Source organism: Zosterops lateralis, assembly GCF_965231275.1.
Source record: "Zosterops lateralis genome assembly, chromosome: 9".
Classification (NCBI taxonomy): domain Eukaryota; kingdom Metazoa; phylum Chordata; class Aves; order Passeriformes; family Zosteropidae; genus Zosterops; species Zosterops lateralis.
Window position 1 is genome coordinate 15691659 of NC_139769.1, and position 10967 is coordinate 15702625.

Genomic DNA, 10967 nt, shown 5'->3' on the forward strand with positions numbered 1-10967 from the left:
TTTAATTAAACAGTGGGAATTCACATTAACAATAAACACAGGAAGTGTCAGAAGTCTTGGCAGAAGCCAAGCACAGTGTCACTTTTCTGCTCTGTACTAAAGTGGTCCTTTTTACTGGATGTCTTTATATCAGAGCAGAGACATTCAGGATTTCTACAGAAGGATTCTTAGGTATGCTAATGAAACACCACATGATGCCATCTGTCCAGAATAAGAATGCCTAATTCTGCCTCAGATGTTCCTCTTCTAAAGCTTTGATTCACAATTTCACAGAAACATGAATGCAGACATGGAGAGTTTGATGGACTGAAAAAATGCCTCTCAACATGGACTTCTGCTTTGGTAGCAGTAAATCTAGAAAACAGCACCAAAATAGTCCATTATCCATTCTGCAGTTCATGGAAGAGACGTAATTAAAATAATTTCAGATTAGGTAAAATATTAGGACTGAAACTATTTGTGAAGACCACATGGTACCAGAGGTTAAAAGCCCAAACCAAAACAAACCTGACTAGAACAATGAGTAAAATGCTTTTTTATCTGTCAGCATGAAAACATGTAAAGACAAGAAGTCAAATGCTGGTTTTCCTTTTCAGAGGAAAGGAAACTACACACACCACTAAAACAGACACTGTTTTTGATTAGAGGGGGATGTGCAAATCAGTTCTTTTCAATTAGCTAAGAGAAGGCCAACCAGGGAAACACCACAGAAGTTAGAATATGATACTCAATGAGAATCATATGAAGAAAAGTTTAAGAAGGAGTTAAACTTGACTGAACTAGAAAAATCATCAATGGTAAGACTGTACTGAAAACAAACAAACAAAAAAATGAAAAAAAACGTGGTATTTATTTATTTCAGGGAGATAACATCTATATGATCAAAAAGGCTTGAATAATCAGTAAGATTAGATTTTATTACAATCCAAAATGAAAGAGGTTAGCGATGCTTGAAGATCTAGAATCAATTTTTTATGAAAGAGAATAATAGTTATTTGCCCAATTAAGTCACACAATCCAGCATTAAGCTTATGAAATAAGCAACCTGATACAGTAAACAATGTAAAATGCAAAAAGCCACAGGACAGATTGACAGAATTAAAACTTTCTGGCATTGGTCTAATGAAGAAGGTACACGAGACCAAAATTTTCAGAAATCTGGGAGAAAATCAAAGTCTTCAAGTCCAGGATAATGCCAAGAAAACCCAGCAACTCTGCAGGTCCTGAACTGTCCTATGGACGTTGTTCAGAGAAAAGGCTCAGATCAGATGGATCAGCATTGGTACTCTCAGTAACCTGCAAAAAGACAAACATGCTCACCATTTTTGTATCAACCCATAACATTTTAAAAAATACATACTCTGCTAGAAACCAAGGAAGTATTATAGAAGCAAAGATGAAGCCTAAAGAGAAAAGTGGTCAATGCCAAATATTTATTTACACTGTGTGTGAGTAACAGACAGGTGCTGATGAGCACATCTTGAAAAAAAATAGAGGAGTATACATCAAGTGCTGTCTCCCTCAGTGCACATGCTGACTGTTTCCTGGGACTGCTGCTGTTTGGCTCAGGCTTGAAACAATCATGTTTCATTACAAAAACAAGGCATTTTCAATGGGATGAGAAGTAAAATGGTAAAGGGGTTTTCCAATATCAAAATCATTACAAAGATACAAAAATGCAACCTCAGAGAGGAGCAGAACTGAACCAGTACAAATCATCATAAGGCATACTCTGACAATGTATCTGCCTCAGGAAACAAGAAAGATTTCATATATGTATTTTTCATTAATTCAAAGGAAATTTCTACTGTTTTACTATAAAGCACCATTCCATTTCCCAACAATTAATTACTTCTTCATGCACTCTTATCAGGATGTGCTACCTTGTGTTTCAGACTTTGCAAGTTAAGCCAAAAGTACAACAGCTGAGGTTAAAATGCATGCTGCAAGGAAACATTACTTAGCATGTAGGGAAGTTACACAATTGTGATATTTAGTGGCCTGGGAAAGGAAGATAGGAATAGCAATCTGCAATTTTAAGTGACCAGGCTAATTGAGAAGAGGAAGTCTGGAAAAGTGCACTAAAAGGTCCATGTTCCATTATTCAGGTGAATAACAAAAACAACAACAGTCTTGGAATACAGTGCAACTCTTCTAGTCTTATAGAGCAGTTTCTTAATATTAAAGGAGTCCTTAGACATGAAATGAGGAGAGAATTATTCTACCAGGAAATTAAAGGAAGCAGATTAACCAAAACTGAAAAATGAATGACAAAATTAAAGAACAGAGGAGTAAGCAAGTCCAAAGCGCTTCATTTTCAAGAACAGACAACTTCCTTTTTCAAAAATCTAACATTTAAATTTGGATTTAGACTATTTCAGTGAGCTCTTTTTCTCGCTTTTCATTTTTGAATGTTTTTTGTGTTCTGCAGGACTTCAGCTGCTGGTTGCACAGTTTGGGTCTCCATTCAGAAACTGAAAATCAATACCAAACAATCACTCTGAAAGGGATTGATTGTTCTATGATTTTGCCTTCTTAAGCACCTCTGTTCCCTTTAAAGAAGCTGCACAAGGGGTTGCAGCAGTGGGCAGCAAGAAATATGCAGGTCTCCTCAAGAGCTCCCTCATTTTAAGTTGGTTTTTTGGGGCTTTTTTGTCTTTTCAAGGTTTTCAAAGAAAGAAAGCATCAGAGATGTCTGGATTAAATCTCTTCTTGAACATTTTTCTTTCGATTTTTTTCCCTATTTTCATACAGCTGGGAAACACAGGGGTTTTCACCTTGATTGGCACAAGAATTCCAATTGCTAACAAAGCATATTGACATTATTCAATTCAATCAATTATTCATTATTATTATTATTATTATGAAAAGTACAGCATCATTGCCAGTTTAGGCATTTGGATGAAACAATCTGCAACTGATATTTCTCTCATGTTAGGACTCAAGATGCATCTCACTATGCCGGACTCAGAACATGATTCACTGTGTATTTTAACTCTTTGACAAAGAATCAGAGACCTCATCCTTATTGCACTATTTATGCAATCCAGCTTCTCTATTTTCCCTCCCAGGCCCAAGAAGAACCCGAACCAAAGACAGTAAGTCACTAAAACCAAGTTCTCAAAAGCAGTTGAGACACTTAGACACATAAGGCTTGCTTCCATTGAAGCAAATGGTAAAAATCCTCTGAAGAACCCGGAAGGAAAATCAAAATTTGTACCTTGTGACATGTGCAGTTCCCTTGGTAGAGAGCTTCCTATGTAAAAGAAGAATTCAATCATAAATTCTTAAGAGGCATAATCATTACTAAAGGATAAGAATCACTACAAAAAAATGTCAGTTTTAGAAGACAGCCACTAGATGGAGCAATTTAATATTAAGATTTCATTAAAAAAGATTCTTTCACCTTTCCCATTACTGATTTATTTTTTTTTCTTTTTATGCTAAGGATACTTGGAAGTACTGTGTCCTTGCATATTATGCAAGTAAAAGGAAAGCTGCATATGAATAAACACTAACGGTTCTATATTTTGCTTGTATTGAAGCAAAGACTGGAAACAGTGTAAGGTAAACTGCAATTCTAAACCACTTCTGTTAAACTGTTAATCCACCAATCTACACTCCCTAATCTTCAGAAACATTAAGCATTAAGAAATATTAAACAGTTTGTCAGAATACTATGCTCTCTATTCACCAGCCAGCTGAGATTATTCTATCCTACCCTGAACCTTAGCCTAACTACTATATATTTAGAATTCTTCTATATTTTAGTATCAAACCAAGAATTAAGAATATTTTGTACTGACACAAAAGGAAAAGAGACTTGACCTCATTAGCTTGAGTCCCAATTTACATTAGTTGTATCTAAGATGGCTGTAGAACTACAGTGCCTTTCTGTTAGTGAAAGACCAAAATTTGAACCTATGTCTACCTGTATTTCTAATAATTAATTTACAATTGTTACTGTCCAAAATACCACACGACGACATCTATCTGTACCTCCTGAAGGTGATATGTATGTTTAAAAACAAAACAATGGTGGTGTTGCTGAATGCAGCTCTGAGGCACCAAGAAAGTAAATCCTCAATGATTACATGGGTCTTACAATCCCTCTTAAATACTGGATTTGCTGGGAAAAGGGGAAGCAATAAACAGTTAAGGACAGCCTGTGAGCAGCAATCCCCAACTGGCCTCTGCTTCACCTTTTTCTTTTAAAAGACTTCTCTTATACCATACTTATGAAATATTCATATTTCTGATTGATAAATATGGTAATCTAAGCATCATGAAAACAAGTTATACTGTCTGCTGCATCTAAAGTCTGCAAACATCATAATACAGTATACATTTTAATATCCTTCATATTATTGCACTTTTCTAATGTTTAATCAATCTCTACCTGCACAGCAAGTGCAAATAGCAACTGGATTTACTGTTGTGCTTAGGTCCATGGTGAAAGTCCATGCTTTTAATGTCTAGATGTGGTGCTTTCTTCCAACAATTGTTACTGTTATCTATCATGATAAACAAAACCCAAACATTAGGCTGTTCATGCAACTATTAAGGTAATTGTGCATTTCCCTCTTACAGAATTCAGCCATGGTTCTAAAGATTCTAAAGACATATCAGTGATATATCCCCATCATGCCCATCATTATCAGGACCACATTTAGCACAGGTTCAATTAATCTAAACTCTCTTATCTCAATCAAATAGTCATTAAGGACATTGCAATTCCATGGCTTACTAGATGGGCCTCAGAATGAAGAGAAAGCATATAGGACAGGAGGAGGATAAACATTATTTTGTTTTGAGATTATTACATTTCATTTTTATGCCTTGCTTCATCACTGCACTACTTCGGGGGGAAGAAGGGTGTATGCAGGCAAGAGAAGAAAGCAAAGAACAAGCCAAGAATGAGAACATGCTGCATTAGCTGGAGACATTTCTGGCACTTGTGTAAAAGCTGCCTTCATTAAAGCTAACATGTTAACACTGCAGCAAGAAAAGACATAAATGAACATAAAGAACACCCACATTATCACATTACAAATATCAAACCAGTATCCTTCAGACCTCTCCTCCATTAACTCCCCCTCAGCAATTGCCTCTGGCTGACTGCTCCTTCACAGGGTGGCTACAGAAAACAGATCAAGGCTTCAAGATGTTTTTCCCCACGTTTTTCAGTGGCTTCTAGCCTCATTTTTCTTATAAAGAACAAAAAAGTTCAGTAACTGCAAACTACCTGCTAGACAAATCAACTTGAAAGTGTTTGAGATTTCATTATGTGATGACAATAAACAATTCAAAGCCGAGGCCAGACTGACACTGTGGGATTTCAGTGAATCCATTTCACGCAACTTAACCCAAACTGATTCAGCTTAGTCCTTGAGACCTTCAGTGTTTGCCCTAGAACATAAAACCCAAGACATTAAGTCCTTACAAGAAAACACTTTTCACTTTAAAATATCATTGGCATCTAGGTATCTAAGCAAATTAAGAGAAGCACAAGAATTTATTTAATCCCTCAGATGCCTAATCACTTCACTTTCCAGTCAGAAGAGTCACTCCACCAGTAAATTTGCAACTAAGCTTCAGGACGGAAATCTCACCTAAGCCTTTCTAAATTGTATTTTTTTTTCAGAAAACACGAAAATGCCAGCAGATTCATTCACACAAGAGAAAAAGCCTTTGAAGAACCTGAAATATGTGGAAATTACAGCTAATTTTAAAAGTATATCCCAAATGTGATAGGTGTGATTAACTTCCCTGCTCACTCGTGTTATGACCATCCCTCTCCTGGGATGGGGGAGAAAGATGAAAGAAGAAGGAAAAAAAAGAAGAAAAAAAAGAAGGAAAAAGAAGGGAGAGAGAGATACTAGTCGTACTTCCCCTTATGCTTAAATAACACTTAATTAAGGGGAATACACTGTAACAAGCCATCTCTAAACCACAGGGTTCAAAAGCAGCAGAACATAAATAAAAGCAATGTAAAGTTGCACTAAATTACATGATGGCAAGTTTGCTAAAAATAAAAAAAACTGTGAGGTGAGAGAATTAAGGAAGAGTGAGGGGGAAGTACTAACATATTTTGTATCAGAACTTTTTTGAATCTTTTTCTTCTTTATATTGTTTGATGCAATTGTCATTTTCTGGGAAAGTTTTTAAGTTCTCTTCTCTCCCGGGGATGTCAGTCCCAGCAGTGCAAGAAGAATGCAATTAGAGCCAGCTACAAACCTGCCAGGTAACTCTTGCTGCTCTAAGTGTTCATTAGATGAAGATAGATCTACCCTTTTTATTCAGAGACATTGCCTACTAAGTACAAGTTAATAACTACTTAGGACTTCAATCCCTGACAGAGTTACATATGCAGGCTACTGTCTCTGAGAAGAGATAAAGACATGGAGAAAAAAACCAGCCATCAAGTTAATCATGACCTGAAATCATTACCATCTAAGACTGAGTGTCTGATGAAGTCTGTTTCAGGACCATTCGACATATTTAAGTGTCCACAAACATATTAGAGCTAAGAAAACACTGATGTATAGATGCTGTATCAACAGACACGTCATACAAAGGACTTACTTCCTGGTTTTGTCAGACTTTGCTGCAGATTTCAAAACAGCAAGCTAAAATTGGTTGAGGACAACCTGAAGTTCAAAAGTCACACACATCAAATTCCTCAACACAAGGTGAAACAAGTCTGTCCATAGGATGATGCATAGGAGAATGAACACAATCTTGTGACTTCTGTACAGCCTGCTGTGAGCTGCTAGCAAATCAGCAGTTTAGTACTTCTGGAAGCAACAGACTGCCCATAGGTAGGTCAAGCGTGCAAGAGACATCCCTGCAGCCTTTCATGCACAGATCTCTTTTGCAAGGATTTCTCTGGGTAAGCCATGCCTGACTCATCCTTTGCAATACATTTTCCTTTCCTCCACATGTAGACTGGAATTTCAGCTGAAGTTGTAAAACTCTTTGTTTTATATTTGAAAAGCTTTTTGGAGGAACTTGATTTTCCTAGAATCATAGGAAGTTGCACACCTTACTGCTGCACAAGAAAGTCCTTCAATTATCTCCTGAGCCTGAATTTTCTGATGTTTGTTCATAGCAACCTTAGGTCACAGCCAGATGTCTACATTCCTTCAGAAAATCAGCCTTCTTTGTAACAGGATGACATATTTGCCATCTTGCCTTGTTTTTTGTAACAAAGATATTCTCCCCTAGTCATCATTTGAAGTAATGTGCTTGCAATTTACACAAATAAAGCAATGAGACCAGGAACTATCCAGAGGTATAGCTACCTTGCTTGGACTGATCTCTTACCTACATGGTTGGAAAATAAGGTCTTGATGTTTCCAGTGCTGCAGCAGGCCCTACTCACTTCACTGGATTCACTGAAAGCACCAGAGTCCGTCTGGGCAGTTCATTTGCAGAAACAACACCAAGTATAATAAGCTGGATCCTACAATCAAGATTAATTGGAATCACTGGGACTTTGCATTGGTAGAGATCAAAAATGTTGATACATTTCTGGGCTCAGAGAATTAATGTAAAGACATAATGCATTTTGTTATTACTTCAAATAACCCAAGTTGATTTCCTCTGGAGAAATGAGTTCTGATCTTAATAGCTGGTTCTGCATAGGTAGGGCTTTCCTCTCCTCAAGGTACCACTGATATTAACTGGCATAAGGCAGACTTTTCCTCATAAGAAAAGGATGGAAAAGAACAACAGGAGGCCATAATGAACAGGAATTAACCTCCTTCCCCTGGAGCACTCTTTTCTCACTGACTGCAAGTCTTCCCAGGGTCCAGAATTAATAAAACAGATAGTAAGATAAAGTTTGTTGCACTCCACACCTCATAACATCTGCCTACACTTAGCCCTGGGTAATAGTATGTAAACATAGAAGACAAATTTTAAGTAGAAAGTGTGCAGCAATTGCTAGGAGTGTTATGATTACATCACAGTAATCCACATAGAAGTTGTAAGATTAGTTGTGTAATTAAAAGAGTAATAAAGGAATAGTTTAAGTATACATGAAATCTGCAAGCATCACAACAGTGGTGGCTAAATAAACTTACGTAGTCATTTTAGTTTTCTGTTTATGACATGCCATAAACTCATCCCCTTCACTGCTACTGGTACATCAGTGAGAGCCTCAGAGAGCTCTCATGCTCCCAGGAGCCTTTTCTGATGTGGAATTCCCTCTGAGAAATCTGAGTGAAAGACAGGTAATGAACTCCTAATAAGTGGTATGAAAGAAGAGAGTTTTCAAAAAAAAAAAAGAAAATTATCCACGCTTTTGGGGTTTTTTTTTCATTTTTTTTATTTTTTCCTTTATGGTATTTTCTTTAATAAACACCAGCAAGCTGTTGGTCTAAGAAAGATTATTATACAATTTATTTTTCTTTGTTTCAAGTTTTAACCTGACCTAGACATACTTATTCCTAAATCTATTGGAAGATGTAGTATTGGAAGTTTTACAAAGCAAAGATTTCTCCTATTCCCACAATTATTTGCAAAGCAAAACAGGAAGACGGAAAGTACTATTCACCATTAATATATTATTTTTTTAGCACCATCATGCTGAAGTAAACAAATAAAGAAGACAAAGATGTATACATTCTCCATCTCATTTTTCTGTGCCTCATAATTCCAGAATTTTGTAAGGTTTTTAAAGGATCCAACTTAGAGGGTCAACTATGCAAGAGCTGCAAAACATTGCTTTGTCTAGAAGTCAGGGACAATTAATGGTTACATTATTGAAAATCTGTTGTGGTGGTGGCCAGTGGTTTGGGGTGTTGTTTTTTGGGGTTTTTTTTACTACTGCAGGGGCTTCATTTCTTTTATATAATTAGTTGTCTTTATTCCTAAGTGAAAGAACTTAAATTCTACCCCAAAGTAGACTTGAAGTGTGAATTTTGGCATTCCTGCTTTATGAGACAAGGATTTCCTTTAACAGGTATCAATATTACTTGCAAAATCAAATCAACCTTTATCCCACCCCATTGACAAGGTCTCTAACTCTTAGAGGTTGTTCTGGGCTGAAAAAGGTGGTGAGTTGGCCTAGTATTGCTCTGTCCCCCCATCTATTAAGAGCATATGTAGAATCATAACCAATTTCTTCATTCCAAGAGTTTCATTTTGCCCATACCTAGGCACATCTCTACATTGTCCCTCTAAGACCTACTGATCACTAATTTCAACAAGAAAGATTAACCAGAAGCCTAAGTAAGAAATTACTTTTTTTTTTCCTGGTACAGTTTTGCCAATACTAAGTACAACAATGCAGTTAGCACCTATCTGGTGCTCTTCACATACCAATCCTCATTTCTATATGCATCATTAAGTAAAAGTAAGCTCTTTCTTAGGTGATATATTGGACTAGTTAGAACTATTCTTAAAAATACCTTGGATTTTGCTTACAGTATCTTGAACATTTACCTAGAGAGTTCTGTACTGTGCTTAAGGGTTCACAAGGTGTGTTTTGTGTACCAGGAACACTGAATGTCTCACTTCTCAAGGTCTTTGTGAAAAAGACTTTAATAACACAATCTGAAAAAAAGAAACTATTAAGGGCCTTAGCCAGTAGTACTGACATCCATTTCATTCATTTTGCTTTTCTAGCTTGCTAATTGACTGCACAGATGAGCTAATAGTCTAATGGCTGAAGAAATTGCATTCAGATATTTTAAGGCACAGGCTGAACTCAGGATTCCATAGAACACTAAATTCTCGGGCTTACGTACTTAACTACCTTCTATTTTGGGACTCATTTGGAATGTTCCCTCTTGCCCACTAATTCACTGTCACAGCACTTACATGCAGAGCTACAGCTGTCCAGTACTGCCTTGTGCTTTCCAGACTCCAAAGGAAGAATTATCAAGTATCAGAGCTTTAGCTAAGCTAATATGGTTTTACCAAACCAGTTTCTCTTCAGATTCATATGCCACTACACTTCCATCAAAGTATCTAGGACTGTGTCTTTCCAAGCTGTGTAGATAACATTTGGAATACAAAAAAAAAAAAAAAAAAAAAAAAAAGATTACAGGCCTTGTCTTGACAGGGGTAATAATATGCTCTAGGCTACACTCAACAGGCAGGCTTAGGTTAAGCATGAACGAAAGCCAGCTGCCTGTTTTAGAGAGAATCTCAAAGCTTCATTAACTTTGTTTACACCCACTCATGTATCTATGAATTTTCTCTGGGGCACAATCTGTGTTTCCCTCTGACCACATCTTGTAAACTAGACATGCAAGCACATTGATTCTTCTCCTTTGCAATTGGACCAGGCAAGGGGATGGGCTGCAGCCATGGACCAGATACCTGCTGACAAGTATATTATGTCAATAAATCACAGTAATCCCGTCATGTCTGATTATTTCTTTATATCCTTCAGCATCTCAAAACCAGTTCAAATAAAGTTTAAACATTTGGAATCATTCTATCATGGTCAAAATGAGAAATTATTGCATAAAAGTCTTTCTTTCCCCACCCCACCCCCCCCTCATGTTTGTACACACTGTGCCCCACAAGCCATTTCATGGCTGCTGACATGGGACCACTAAAATAACATTAATTCCTGCCACTGACACTGAAGCTGTGCTACCACAGACTTCACTGGAAAACAGCCTTTCTAAAATAGTGACTTTTAGACAATCAGCCAGTGAAGTTTTTCTCTGAGCCTGTAACTGCCTGGCCACAGAGCACAGAAATGAAGCCACTGGCTTCATGTGGACTAAGTCCAGACATAAATTTGCATATGTGAAAGATTGTTAACTGTATCAAAGAGCTACTTATGCAGAAGTCAGTGAAACTATAAGTTCAGTAAAATGTGCATTGGTACTGTAGAATTATCTTAATTTTTTTTCTTAATGTGACACTAACTGTGTGCATATGTTCATAAACCTTCTACAAGTTTGTTTGGTGTTCAACAGTGGAGGTATAAGCACACTTAAAAT

The 10967-nt window shown here is 36.9% G+C and overlaps 1 long non-coding RNA gene across 1 annotated transcript in view; it reads right to left on the reverse strand.

Annotated features, from left to right (window-relative positions):
• Positions 1–594: 594 nt before the first annotated feature.
• The window catches only part of LOC310912999, an 11504-nt gene continuing 1131 nt past the window's right edge, over positions 595–10967 (reverse strand). Inside the window, exons 2-3 of the long non-coding RNA XR_014590757.1 lie at positions 3221–3256; positions 595–1296 (exon numbers count right to left, since the gene is read on the reverse strand). This is a non-coding gene — a long non-coding RNA (uncharacterized lncRNA). The remainder of the gene's footprint in view (positions 1297–3220; positions 3257–10967) is intronic.